The sequence below is a fragment of the Gobio gobio genome (assembly GCF_949357685.1).
Source record: "Gobio gobio genome assembly, chromosome: 19".
In the NCBI taxonomy this organism is placed as follows: Eukaryota; Metazoa; Chordata; class Actinopteri; order Cypriniformes; family Gobionidae; genus Gobio; species Gobio gobio.
The window spans coordinates 39,633,742-39,649,105 of NC_137112.1; the positions used below are offsets into that span (position 1 = coordinate 39,633,742).

General features: G+C 36.7%; 1 protein-coding gene across 1 annotated transcript in view; it reads right to left on the bottom strand.

Moving 5' to 3' along the window:
• The window catches only part of pcdh17 (protocadherin 17), a 92,693-nt gene that overhangs the window by 51,497 nt on the left and 25,832 nt on the right, over positions 1–15,364 (bottom strand). The window lies entirely within an intron of this gene.

The following is a 15,364-nucleotide window of genomic DNA, read 5'->3' on the forward strand; positions in this document are numbered from 1 at the left end:
CCATCTGGGAACTTCCATTCACAACTAATGCTCTTAATAGAAGCTAACTGTATTTACTTTTTAGACCGACTCTAAGAATAAAATAAAGAAATGAAGAGGACCACGGTAATGTAATTTGATCTGCCATCATCGTAATGCTCTTAATGTCTTGCTGAGAGTTTATTTTATTGCGTTATGTTTTATTTTAGATCTCTTGTGTGTATTAATGTTTTGCTAATACTTAAAGGGTTAGTTCACCCAAAAATGAAAATTCTGTCATTAATTACTCACCCTCATGTCGTTCAACACCCGTAAGAACTCTGTTCATCTTCGGAACACAAATGAAGATATTTTTGTTGAAAGCTGATGGCTGAGAAAGGCCTCAGATAGGCCTCCATTGGCATTCAGTACATTCACACTCACAAGACCCATAAAAGGCACTAAAAACGTTGTTACAAAGTCCATCTCACCACAGTGGCTCTACAATAATTTTACGAAGCGACGACAATAGTTTTTGTGCGCAAAAAAAATCTAAATAATGACTTTATTCAACCTCTTCTTGTCTTTTGTGTATGCCTCCACGACGCATGCGCGAGAATATGACGTAGCGCCGGGGTTCGGGAATCCATGAAATGCACACTTTAGCCCCATTTTGAGCACCACGCCGAGACCTAAATCACGATCAATGTAGAATTTAGATACGCGCGTCTTCCTCTGCTTGTAAACAAATCGTTTCTGGGTCATGTGTCCGAACCCGGATCCGGATCTGCATAATATTCTCGCGCATGCGTCGTGGAGGCCTACACGGAAGACAAGAACAAGTTGGATAAAGGTGTTATTTTGATTTTTTTTAGCGCACAAAAACTATTGTTGTCGCATCGTAAAATTATTGTAGAGTCACTGTGGTGAGATGGACTTTGTAACAACGTTTTAAGTGCCTTTTATGGGTCTTGTGAGTGTAAATGTACTGAATGCCAATGGAGGCCTGTCTGAGGCCTTTCTCAGCCATCAGCTTTCAACAAAAATATCTTCATTTGTGTTCGAAGATGAACGGAGGTCTTACGGGTGTCGAACGACATGAGGGTGAGTAATTAATTAAATAATTTTTATTTTTGGGCGAACTAACCCTTTAATGGAAAAAGAAAATCAAGTCAATATATTTTCTTCTTTGTGTGAATCTCACAAAAGCATACACAAAAATTACTAAATGATATATAGTAGTAGCTTGTCTGTTTGATCGGACTACACAGGCCAGCCTTAGGACGCCCATGACCCTGTCGCCGGTTCACCACTGCTCCTTCATAGGACCACTTTTGATAGATGCAGACCGGGAACACCCCACAAGTTTCGGCGATACTCTGACCCAGTTGTCTAGCCATCACAATTTAGCTCTTGTCAAGCTCGCTCAAATTCTGACGCTTGCCCATTTTTCAACTTTGAGGAATCTCACAAAAACATTTAACATTTATTAAATATATATAATTTATTATCATTTTTTTGGAAGATTTTGCATATATATCATCATTATGTGAAAAAAGAGAATGTCTCAATGTCTGCCAATCAGTTGTGCCACACAAAGACAGAGTTGAGTAATAAGAAGCAGGGCTCTGAACCGGTTCAAGGAACGAAAACGAAAACCGGAAACAAACGAAATTTTAAGAGGAACAAAAACGGAAACGAAATCAAAATCAATTTGAATCGTTCTGAACAGAAACGTTAATTTGAAATGACCATTAACCGGTTAATAACGTTATTTTATCGTTCTCTTTAATATTTTAATTTGGCAGTGACCAATTATGAATAGAGTAGTCCAGCATGTGACGTTGACGGATCAAGCGTGAGTGAAATGCCCGCGCACCAGTCATCTATGAATCTACCGTCAGTGTAGAGCACGCATTTTCATGCCTCAAGTACATTTCTTTCCCCGCTGAGGTCTACAATGAAAGCGCAGGTATTGGAGGACATTATTTTCGTACGTTTAAATAAGCAGTACAGACTTTAAGCTCAAACAGACCGATTTAGGCTAGTTTATGGATTTTGTTTAAGCCTGTCCAAGTCTACTAGCATCTATCAAACATTTTTCCTATAGTCTTTCAGATTGCCAATACAGGACAGGTCAATGTTTTCTATATAGACGGTTGATGCTTCGTATTAAATGATATGTTATATTGCATTAAATGATCAAGCTTTATTAGCTGACTGAATTTGATTATGTGATGCAAGGACGTGTTGCGCAGTGTTTGCGGTGAAATTAGCAGTTGACGGTGCATTAAAAGAGCAATGGTTATCCAGTTTATTTTTTCTTTATTCATGCAATTTTTAAAACAAGTCGTGTTGAAAAAAAGTTATGTACAAAGAATGTTATCACTCTTCTGAAAATAATTAGGCATTAGAGCCACTTTCGATTGTCTAACGCTCCATTAAAACAGTAAAAACATTAAAAAAATTAAATATTCAAGTTTAATTACCATGCGTTATATTATTATTGAGTGAAAATAAGTCTATTTATACATATTTGTTTAAAGTATAGGCTAAATTAAAATAACGTTATTAACCGGTATTTTTTCATATCAAACCGTTTTCGGAACAGTAATGTTTATTGAGGAACGCAAAAACGGAAACGTTAAAATATCGATTCTGCTCCGTTTTTAAGCCCTGATAAGAAGTGCTTTATTGAGTAAACTTCATCAGTTTGTCATTCTTTACAGAGTTATATCAATTCCTGTCTCTCTCTCTAAGTCTTTCTCTCTCTTCAATGGCTGACGAAAAACCGATAGCCCCTCTCTGATCTCTCTCCAATAGGTTTCAATTACTCAACTCAATGTTACATCAATGTTGCCACTACGTGTTTGCGCACCAACTCAGAGTCAATACGGAGTGGAACGGAAGAAAATCTGGACTCAGCTGTGGTCCAGACAGTATTGACACGGCTAAACTGAGACTGAGAGAGACTAATGCGCTGGTTTATTTTTCCTCTCCCTCCCATCCTCATCCTCATCCTCTCTCTCTCTCTCTCTCTCTCTCTCTCTCTCTCTCTCTCTCTCTTCACCATCATAAAACCTCTCAGACATCTTGATGGTACAGTAATGCAGTGCAGAAACATTCTTTATTACTAACATACGCTTTTATGCCTGACATTACCACATGTACTCTGTGTATAAAACGGTTATCTCACCTGTTGTTTCAAAGACATTTAAAAGATCCCACCAGGAAAAGATCCAGGCAAGCAGATCTAAAGGACTGCTATATAATCAAAGTGTTGATCTTTTCAATTTTCTTTTTCGTTTCGGAAACCTTACACCATAAAACAATGTCTGTTTGCCGGAGAGAGATATCATATTTTTCTTCAACGCACCGTTGGACTTCAAAAGGAGATATTTGAACGGTACGCGATGTCACTGACGGCTGAAATGATGAAACGAGACGGTAAAGCCACAGCAGGAGGGGATTGTGGGATTGTGTGAAAGGTCACGTAGGCCTCCCTGTACCCTCGTGACCTTTATGGAGCTTTGTTGAGACTCTATCGCAGTACGACGCGCGTCTTTCAACTCCAGCCGCAGATAAAAAGCGCAGATGCACAAGCCGAATCAAAGGCTAAATCAGCGATTGGAACGTTTTACAGCTAAAGTTGTAGATTCAAGGCATTTCGAGTTCTGAAAATGTATTTCCAGAGGAAAAAAAAGGGTATTTTTAAGCACCTTTCGAGTGGTCAGAGGACAAATCAAACTTTTGTACAGCGTTGACGCTAGTAGCTGTGCTATTTCAAGGTATTTCAATTTAAAGCAATTTCCCAGAATGCAAAACATCAGCCATTACAAAAGATGAGTTAAAAAAAGGCACTATCTATTAATGAAATAATCGCAGTGGTGCCAGAACGCAGGATGGCTCATTCTGATGGCAGCGCCAGTGTGCCCTTGGCAGCGACAGGAATCACAGCAATACGACCTACACACGTCTGCGTTTTAAAAGGTTGATAAGAGCACTTTCCGAGGAAGTGTTTTACAACATCCTGCCTGTATGCAAACTGCCCCTGGAGAGAACGTCTGAGCGAGAGAACGAGGAGGATAGTGCCAGTCTCAATTCGAGATTCATGAGGCTTTTCTGAGATTACGCAAGCTGTGTCCGCTGGCCGTGGCAGGACTGGGTCATGCACGGTTCCACACAGCCCGCTTATTTATCTTTTCTTTGCATACCACGTGCCTTTCGCAAAAACTTCACCAGAAGCATCCAGCTTGCAAATATCCACAATCATGAAAAACACAACACGATCTTGCAGGCTGGCAGCCAAGGTTGCCTGTTCGTTCCAAAGGTGTTGCTGCGAGCTGCTATAAATAAACTTTGTATCAACAACTGAAAGCTAATAAAAAGTACATTACGGTAGTACGGATCACACATTTCTACTGCCAATTAGCACAAAGTCATTTTTTACAACTCTGGGTCCTGGCTTTAATGAGACGCGGAGGTGTACAGCATTAGGTAGCCATCAGGTGACTTCAATAAATAATGCCGCTCTGCGTTTCTGCTATTTTCATATCCAGTCCAGCTGTTACATGCTACAGGCTAGCAGACAGCTAATGGCCACCACTACTTATCACTGTTACTAAACTTACGCTTGTTTTAATTGAGTGTTTAACTCCTAATTGAGGGCACTGGACCATCATTTGCAGTAATGCATCAAACGAGTATTAACAACAGGCTTTGCTTCCATCTGCATGTTTTCGAACGGAGTCATTAACACAATACTTTCCATGACTGATTTCTAGATTTTCTAACTTCTACCATTCTTTTATCATTTACATAGACTTTTCAAAGTTGCCAGATGCTTCTTTATTAATAGAGACAAATGCTAACGGACAACTCCTAACTTCGAAATACATTTTTCAAAGAGAACATTGCTGCTTGTACTTTAACCAAATATCTATACAAACTCTCACCACTATTTGCACTGTGGTCCAGTTATTTAATATGAATTATAAAATATAAAAATACACACATTTATCTAAATGAGGACATACCCTTAAAAATGAAATATATATTCCTTGTCATTTAATTAATTATATTAAGATATATATTAAGCTATCACACACACGCACACACACAAACAAAGTTTCTGCCTTTTTTGAGAACAATCAACTTATATTTAAGTCATTTCAACTTAGATTACATTAAACTGACATAAAATGTGAATATTGTATAGCTTAAAAAGATGTATATACCGTATATATACAATTAATATAATAAGTAACATATTAATTAGGGCTGTCAAAAGATTAATAGCGATTAATCGCATCCAAAATAAAAGTTTGTTTACATAATATATGTGTGTGTACTCTGTTAATTATTATTTATATATAAATACACACACAAGCATGTATATATTTAAGAATAAAAATATTATTTTTATGTATAAAACATGTATATTTATATATATTATAGATTATATAAATGTATATACAGTATAAACATGCAAATATTTCTTAAATATATAAATGAATGTGTGTGTATTTATAGAGTACACACACATATATTATGTAAAAACAACCTTTTATTTTGGATGCGATTAATCGCGATTAATCTTTTGACAGCCCTAATATTAATATTACATTTTTTATAAATTACATAAAAATTGCTAAAATTATTTTGATGAGTTAAAGCAATGTAAACCATACAGTGTTTGTTATAACGTATTGATCATATAATTTTTTACAGTTTATAATTTTTCTATAAACACACACACACACACACACACACACACACACCAAAATATATACAATAAAAATAATGCTATATGTATATATATATATATATATATATATATATATATATATATATTTAGTAATAATATAAAATAATTATCATTTATAAACACTAATAAAAATGTATACAAATCTAATAGTATTATCCCCAAATCTCCCCAAAGGTGGTTTTGTAAGACATTTAAGCATAAACTTTAAACTCCCCAAACAACAGGTTAGCAAACTCAAGTTCATGTAAGTTCCCAGTCTGAAGCGAAGCAACAAAACGAGAAGGACTTTGTATGTCTAAGCTAGTGTGTGGGAAAACAACAGACTCTCTCAAGAGAGAGGCAGAAAATGGCTCATCTATTTCAAGAATTCCTCACTACCCTCTCTTGAGTGTTTTCACAGTGACCAGCCAGATGCCTAGAGACAAATGAACAAAAGACAGGAAATCCTGTGTGTGTGCATAAGAGTGTTTACAGGACAAACAGAGAGAGAAATTTAGAGGCATGCGAGAGGTATGGAGGTGGGGGGACGATGTCATGAGGGAAAGGAAGGGATGCTTATGCAGCAAAGATGCCCATCTGCCTTTCGAACGTCATTGGAGCTCTCCGGCTTGTGAAATGCATCTGGGTATTTCGCCGTGCCAGATATGTGTCCTCTGCTGTCCTGAATATACACAAACGACTCGGAGAAGAGCATGTGTGTGCATTACGTTCAATTCAACCTTGTCAGTCTGCCAAGTGGAAAAATATATATAGTTTTCTAACAAACACTTCACTTTTTGGGATGGTGGCTGTGTTTAGCAGTTGTGCACAATTACAATTTGATGTAGTAAAAGTTTGATGTAGTAAAAGTATTTGTGGCAATCGTTTACTAGCGTTTTTCTGCAACGTTGAAATAATTCATATCAAATAATTGAAATAATTGAATAACATTTTTGGAAATTCTAACACTTTTATTCTCATCATTGTAACTTTATTCTCAAAATATTAGATGTTTTTTTTAGTTTACAGTTTTCTCAATTGTTTACACACAAATACTGGTACTTGAGACACTATGACCACAACATGCAACACATGCACCAATCCCCTGAACCAATTCTGCTAAACTACAAGCACAATTCCGGCTTTACACTCAAATTGCAGTTCTAAAAGACACTTTTTTCATAAACACTACACACAATTTTCTGCATTTGGCACAATTTTCCTGCAGAAAAGAACACACTGCCATTCAAATATGCACACTGACCAATCACATAGGCAAACACCTGTCACACAGTTTTACAATTAGCAAACAGAGCTTTAACATAAAATGGCAACAGGTGAGCTCTTCTGTTTTGGAGCAGCATTGTTTTTTTTTTTTACTGTAACTGTATACATTCTTATGTAGTTTTGTATGTAGACCACTGTATGTACATTTTTGTGTTGGTTGGGATGAACACTGTGTACATTGTTTTTGTGGGAAAAATAAAATATATTTGTTACCGTGTATTTGTGTGTTCTGAGTATAAAAAACAATATTCTCAATTATTTTGCAACACACTTATGTATGTACTGTCTGTAGTAAGTGTGACACTGAACCAAAAAAATCATTATGATGAATGGAGAAGAAGTGTTTTCCATTCATCATAGTGTTTTACACTGAGCACATCGGTGTTCAACTGGTTCTAATAAATGTCTATTTCTATTTCTGTGTGTCATTTGAAAACAAAATAGCATTTTGAGAAGAAATAACATTGTTTTGAATGTAAAGTTTCATGTTGCAGGAGAATTGAGGGGTTTTGTCCATGAATGTGTGTAAACAATCGAGAAAAACTGTAACGTGGCACTAAAATAATGCCATAAAAAGGTGATTTCTTATATGTAACTGCATAGGATTTACCAAGAAAACTTTGAAACAAGCAGTTACGGTATGAGAAATGCATTATACTATGGTAAATGTGACCAAAAATGAACGCTTTTTAGATTTATTCACCCCTCCACATGAACCATACCCCAGAAGAAAACTTTCACAGCAACTTAACAAACCAAACTCTGACTGCAAACAGACTGGGGTCCAATAGCTCCCTAATTGAGTGTAAAACAGCCATCTGACATGACGGGCTATCGAGAATCAAAGGTTTCAAGGGCAAACAAGCCTTTTTTTGCTTCTGTTTGTTTGGCTGTTTGAACACCAGGCCCCTGGGTGGAATCGCATTTGCGAAATGTACACAATAAAGCTTCATAAACAAAGAGCGATCGATGTTTACAACTACATAACAAACAAGACCAGGACAAGTAAGCCCTGTGCGTGCCGAGCCGACTCGAATGAATAAGAGAATAATCGGACTCTCAAGCGATGCATGCATTATAGGGGCAGAGACAAAGAATGGCCTACTCAATGGCACGGGCATTGATTAGGTCATTTCTCTGGAGCATTACCAAGTGATCAAATTCAATTAGCCGGTCATGTTTTCCTGTGGTTACTGAGTCTATCTATCGTCTAGCCTTAACGAACCAAATGCCATCGCCGCTCATTTCCTGCTCCAAGCCCCAGACCCCCAGTTAAAAGTTTTGAAAAATTAATAGCTTCCTTTGAAATTAACGCCACATGACTCTAGACGTTTGTGGTCAGAGTTATATTCATTAAGATTAATTACAGGGGAGCTCAATAGACACCGCAGGTCATCTGTTTTTATCTAAGCCTGGATTTGACAGGAACCTTTTAAATATAATAGCCACGGCACACAGCTTTCTGTTGTTCAAGGGTTTAAATCGTCATTAATGCTAAAGTCTAATCTGTGCACGTCCCAAATGTCCACTTATGAGTGGATATCACTGTCCTAAAGTGTCCCGTTTAAAAATCTCTAAACTTAATAGTTTTCTCATGATTGGTTTGGTCACAATACAAAGAAAAAACAATGCAGCCGGACACGTGAAACAAAAATCTGTCTTCATTTACAACTCACCCATCATGTCATTTTCAAACCTGTATGACTTTCATTCTTCTGTGGAACACGAAAGAATATATTTTGGAGACTGTTCTTATCCATCTTATATTATCCTTATTTCAGCTGTTTTTATCCATACAATGAAAGTCAGTGAGGTCGAAAGCAACACTGGACTTTTAAAATACATATTTTATTAAAAAATATCATCTTTTGGTTTCTACAAAGGAGTCAAACAGGTTTGGAACAACATAAGGGTGGGACGGTTGTATTGGAAAATTGTCATGCGACTTACTTAAAGGGGACCTGTTATGCTAAATTCACTTCTGCATTATGTTTAAACATGAAAGTGTGTCGGCAGTGTACACAACCACCCTATAATGATAAAAAAATCCACCCACTTAATCCTCACGAATCATAAGCAGTGTCTCAGAATAAGCCGTTTGCAGATTCTACCTTTTGTGATGTCACAAAATGCCCCGCCCACAACTGCTGACGGACTCTGCCCTATTAGCTTAGCTCCTCCCATGAGTGCAAGTTATCCCCTCGCCAAGGCATTTAACAGGAGCATTTAAGTAAGAAACATATTCTTATTAAAGCTACTAAAGTTATTCAGTCAAGAGCAGTGAGTGATTTTCTGTTTTTCTTTTTTTGTTTGCTTCATAATAACAGCATAGCAGTAGGTACTGTATATTACGCTGCTAATACACTTAATACACAGGTTTAATATATACATGCGGTTTCTTTCCCTGCTGTTTATGTTCACAGACTTAAACAACTGTGTGTGATTTTGACATAACCATGTGTGTATTTGATAGTTTAAGTGCAAGTTTAAGACGTAAAAGAGAACGAATGATGTAGACGCTCAGATAACCATACGTCAGAAGTTTAAACTGTTACGGCTTTAAAACACACACAAATAATTCACTTTCATGATGACGAAAAAATGCAATGTCATGTAAGCGTGCCCGTGATAGAGATGTTTTAGTTTTTGTCAGAGTTTCGAAGACACAAGCTGTACAGGCTCCGCCCTCTTCTGGATGGGGGGCGGGGAGAAGCAGCTCATTTGCATTTAAAGATACATGCACGAATACAGCATGTTTTTCTTTCCACTCAAAAATGGGCATTTAGAACATGTATAATAAATGATCTATCGGGTATTTTGAGCTGAAACTTCACAGACACACTCTGGGGACACCTGAGACTTATTTTACATCTTGTAAAAAGGGGCATAAAAGGTCCCCTTTAATATTCATAAGCAAAGCTAATGATAATTATGTCTCCCCTCACATGGTTTTCTGAGCCTGTAGTCTTTCGGAATAAAAGCTATTTTAATGCATGATCAAGAACACTGGGCAAATTAGGCTAAAATATGCATTACATTTTTAATATTTCTTTTCTTTTGTGTTTTGAATACATGAAATCCTTTCTGAGAGCAATTACAGCGATTTTCAACTACAGATAAAGCGATCTGAGCCACAAAAGAAGCCCTTATGCATATTTAAGCCAGACAGTGTATCTCAGTGGCAATAACCGCATCTAGTCACCATTTCTTTTCACAAATCCCGATTTCAAAAATGAAGAGAGGGAGATTACAGTAATCCCGGGTGGGATTATAAGTGCTTCAGGGCAGACCTGCTTCTATCTCCCAACCGCCTGTGTCCGGCTGACACGGATGCAGTCAGTAGCAACTGTCATACAGACCAGATAAGACCCAATTTTCTCTTGGGAAAAAGCAGAACATAATCCCATAACTAAGTATGTTAACAGAAAAGATGGCGGTGTCCTTTTCTATAAGTACACTGAAAAAAAGAAAAAGAAAAGATAAATCACATTTCAAAACGTGCGTTTTGCTTTATTGAAGCCTCTCAGGTTTGTTGAGTGAGAAACAAAAGGCTTCCTGACATTCAACTTGTCCTTACAGCTCTGGTCGTTGTTCTTAAAACAAGCGAAGTGGAAAATACATTTCTTAAGCTCATTATGATATATAAAAAGGCTCACGAAGTGTCATTTTTCATGCTCAGACTCTCCAGGAAACTCTCTACAACGATGAGACCTGAGGCAGACGTCAAGAATAGAGGAACAGAGTGAGAACGAGAGCTTGAGATAGAGAGAGAAAGAGAGAGAGAGGGGTGGCTTGGCTTTCTAGTTAAGCACATTAGAGGTGTGATACAAGGGATAACCTCTCTGAGTCGAAACATGGTGGATGGTTTAACCATTCTGAGGCTTTAGGGAGCAAGACTTGTGAAAGAGAGAGCAAAACAGTTATTTTAGGTAACGGGTGGCTTTTCCAGTTGATAAGAATAGCTGTATGAACTATAATATTGCAATAAATAATGTGTTTATAAACTGCCGTCATATATATACAGTATATATATATATATAATGTGCATATATATACTGCCGCACACACACACACACACACAAATGACACACATATATATTATAGAATATATTATACTCATGTATATTATAGAATGGCCCTTGAAAGAGTAAATGAAAGGACAATCTGAATCTGATTCCTTCTTGTCAAAGATATAAAAATGTGTGAGGGGGGGAAATCCTGCTCAAAACTAATTTGTTCAAAGATGTGCACCTCTTGTTCCTGTATTATTCCCTTTCAAGTAGTGAGCTCCGCGGTTCGGCCGAAATGTGACTCTCCAGGAAACTCTCTACAACGATGAGACCTGAGGCAGACGTCAAGAATAGAGGAACAGAGTGAGAACGAGAGCTTGAGATAGAGAGAGAAAGAGAGATAGAGAGAGAGGTGGCTTGGCTTTCTAGTTAAGCACATTAGAGGTGTGATACAAGGGATAACCTCTCTGAGTCGAAACATGGTGGATGGTTTAACCATTCTGAGGCTTTAGGGAGCAAGACTTGTGAAAGAGAGAGCAAAACAGTTATTTTAGGTAACGGGTGGCTTTTCCAGTTGATAAGAATAGCTGTATGAACTATAATATTGCAATAAATAATGTGTTTATAAACTGCCGTCATATATATACAGTATATATATATAATGTGCATATATATACTGCCGCACACACACACACACACACACACACACACACAAATGAAACACATATATATTATAGAATATATTATACTCATGTATATTATAGAATGGCCCTTGAAAGAGTAAATGAAAGGACAATCTGAATCTGATTCCTTCTTGTCAAAGATATAAAAATGTGTGAGGGGGGAAAATCCTGCTCAAAACTAATTTGTTCAAAGATGTGCACCTCTTGTTCCTGTATTATTCCCTTTCAAGTAGTGAGCTCCGCGGTTCGGCCGAAATGTGCCCAGCGATTCCACCGACAGCTTAACAACCTCACTTCCCACATTGCACTGCATGTTTTACTTGTGCAGAAATCTCCCACATAATTTGATTTCGTTTGGATGAAGTGTGTGGGACTAATTAGAATTTCAAAAAGGTGTTACATGGAAGAGAACCCCGGATGAGATGGTTAACATCAAACAGCGTGACAGTTAATCCTTATTTGAACCCTGTAGTTCGGGAAAAAAAAAAGCTCAGGGGTTTCTGCAAACGCAAACATGATACTTGAGATAATGTGAGTATATTAGAAACAGAACCATCCAAAAATGGACTGCGCACTAATTAAGAGCGGTTCTGGGTGTGTGACACCGATTCTTGAATGTGTTTCTTAAGCGGAAGGGTGTTAAAGTTTCCGCTGCGGGCTTTGAGATCCGAGGTACTGCTTTGGAAATGTCAAGCACACTTCTGCTTCAATGAACTTGAAGACAAACAAACACGTGTGCAATCTGCTCTCTCTATTATTGGATAAGGTCACCCGTTGGGTTCACGGCTGGAGCAGTGCCGTCAGGGGTCGGTCAGAGTGCAGGGTGTCTCGAATCGGCAAGGCTCCATGCTGAGGTTACAGAGCTATGGCACATGTTCCTCTGTTACGAAATGCAGCGGCGTGTAATTGATTTGTTAATCGTCCGAGGTCGCCCCTGAAATCCCAGAGACTGTGGATTCCTCCTGATTCTCCACCACTGGTGGTCCAGACCTCCCGGAGGACACCTCGCAGAAGAGCACAAAGCTTTTAGAGCACTTCAAAAACAAACATTCTCAGACACACGCCAAAGCTCCGGTCCACTGCGGCCTCTCATATTCATAAACATCAACGCACTTTTAAAAATCAACAAAATGCTGTGCTCTGCTGCCTCTACATGGATTTCAAATGATCCATTGTCTTTATTTATTTTAAGTGTTTGACCTCTATTCCAGTCAATATATTAAATATGATACGTCAAGATTTATTAGAAACATAAGATTTAAAAAAAAAAAATATATATATATATATATATATATATATTGTGTGACTACATTCATTTGATCAAAAATACAGAAAAAAACAGTAATATTGTGAAATATTATTACAATTTACAATAAAGGTTTTCTATTTTAATATGCTTTAAAATATAATTTATTTTATGCAAAGATGATTTTTCATCAGCCATTACTCCAGTCTTCAGAAATCATTCTAAAGGCCTGTTCACACCGGGACGATTTTCGCACGCGTTTATCGCCGACGTTTAATGCCTCGGGACTAAACAATGGGCGCCAATGTGAGTGTTCACACCGACGCGCAAAACGCCAGGCGTAAAAGCGTCATTTTTAAAAAAACGCCTCGGGTTCGTTTTTTTATTTTGACGCGGCGCGTAAAAAACTGGCCGACCAATGAGATCGGCGCTTTTGTTCACGTGCCTGGAGCTGCTGAAGTGACAGTAAAACACGACTTGGTGGCGCTCAAGCACAAAACGCTCTTGCCGAGCACACATTGATACGACGAAGAAGTAGTAAGTAGACAAAGAAGAAGATGAACTGCTAATGCTGCTTGCCAGTTAGCAAAAAGTGTGTGAATGGTTTTGTCCATATACATAATATGTCTATGGTTTTGGCAAGCACGTAAATACTGTCTCTCTTCTTCTGTGTGACAAGCGAGTGTCAGAGGCTTAAAGTGCCGCAGCACCATCTTGTGTACCGGGAGCGCATCTACTGAATGTGCACGTCGTTCACTCGGCGCAGCGCCAGTGAAAATCGCTTGGGTGTGAACACTCAAGACGCGCCGAAAAACGGCACAAAAAACGCTGGCGATAAGCGCGCGCGATATTCGTCCCGGTGTGTACAGGCCTTAATATGCTGATTTATTATTAATGATGAAAACCATTGTTTTTATAACACAAAAAATCTCTGATGAATAAAAAGTTAAAAAAGAACAGCATTTATTTAAAATCTAAATATTTTGTAACAATATACACTACCATTCAAAAGTTTGCAGTCTGTAATTTTTTTCTTTCTTTTTTTGAAAGAAATTAATATTTTTATTCAGCAAGGAAGTTTTAAATTGATAAAATGAGATGTATATATTTTTTTGAAAATATTTATATTTTGAATAAATTCTGTTCTTTTTAACTTTTTATTCATCAATGAATCATGAAAAAATGTATTAAAGAAAAAAAAATTATATATCTAAAAAAAATAAAAAAAAAAATAATAATATATATATATATATATATATATATATATATATATATATATATATATATATATATATATATATATATATATATATATATATATATATATATATATATATATATATATATATATATATATATATATATAATAAATAAAGCGGCACAACATTTTTTAATTTTTTCAATATTGATAATAACTGAGCATCAAATCAGTATATTAGAAAGAGTAATGGCTGATGAAAATTCAGCTTTGCATCACAGAAATAAATTCTATTCTAAAAGAACATTAAAATAGAAATAAATATATTTAAAATTGTAATATTTCACAACATTACAGTTTTTTTCTGTATTTTTGATCAAATAAATGCAGGCCTGATGAGCATAAGATACTTATTTTAACTATCTATATATGCTGTATATGTTATGAGCTGTTTCGGAAGCCAAATGTTGCTTTTTGCTTTCAGATTTTTTTTTATTTATATTTATATATATATATATATATATATATATATATATATATATATATATATATATATATATATATATATATATATATATATATATATATATATATATATATAATGATGAGACGTTACTGCAAGCAATATTTTAAAATGAGGATCTCTGCAGAATCAGAAGGGGGCATGCATCTAATAATTCATCAAGATAGCGGTCTTTATAACATTTCACACACTAAATACAAATATAATAATTAATATTTAAGTTTTACATTGTGGGTGAAAATGAATGCCATGCAATGTATCATTTCATGCATTTCCAGGGCATCAAACGCATGACTTTGCTAGCACCATGCGTAAAAGGGAACAACAAATATAAAGCATACAGAGAAAGCACAAAATATAGAACAGGAAAAATCAATACACTCAAATCTGTCCAAGCTTCTTAGCAGCCAGCTATATCAACCTGCTTCTTCCCAAGCATATCTCCTCATTAAAGACAATGAGGCATGACACGAAAATGAGATTGAGAGACAAACAGTAACCTAAGCCCTACAAATGCTCAACTTCTACATCAAACTTTTACAGCCCATGTTGGTGAGAAGTGCACCAAGCAATTCTCCGTGTTGCTGGAGCCTCCGTTATTAGTTTTTCCATTTTACGTAACGGAGGCCTTTTGAAAACTTCAAGCCAAACCACAAAACACATCCAACTAGACGTCGGCCCTCGATATCGGCCCTATCTGCTCGCTGCTAAAA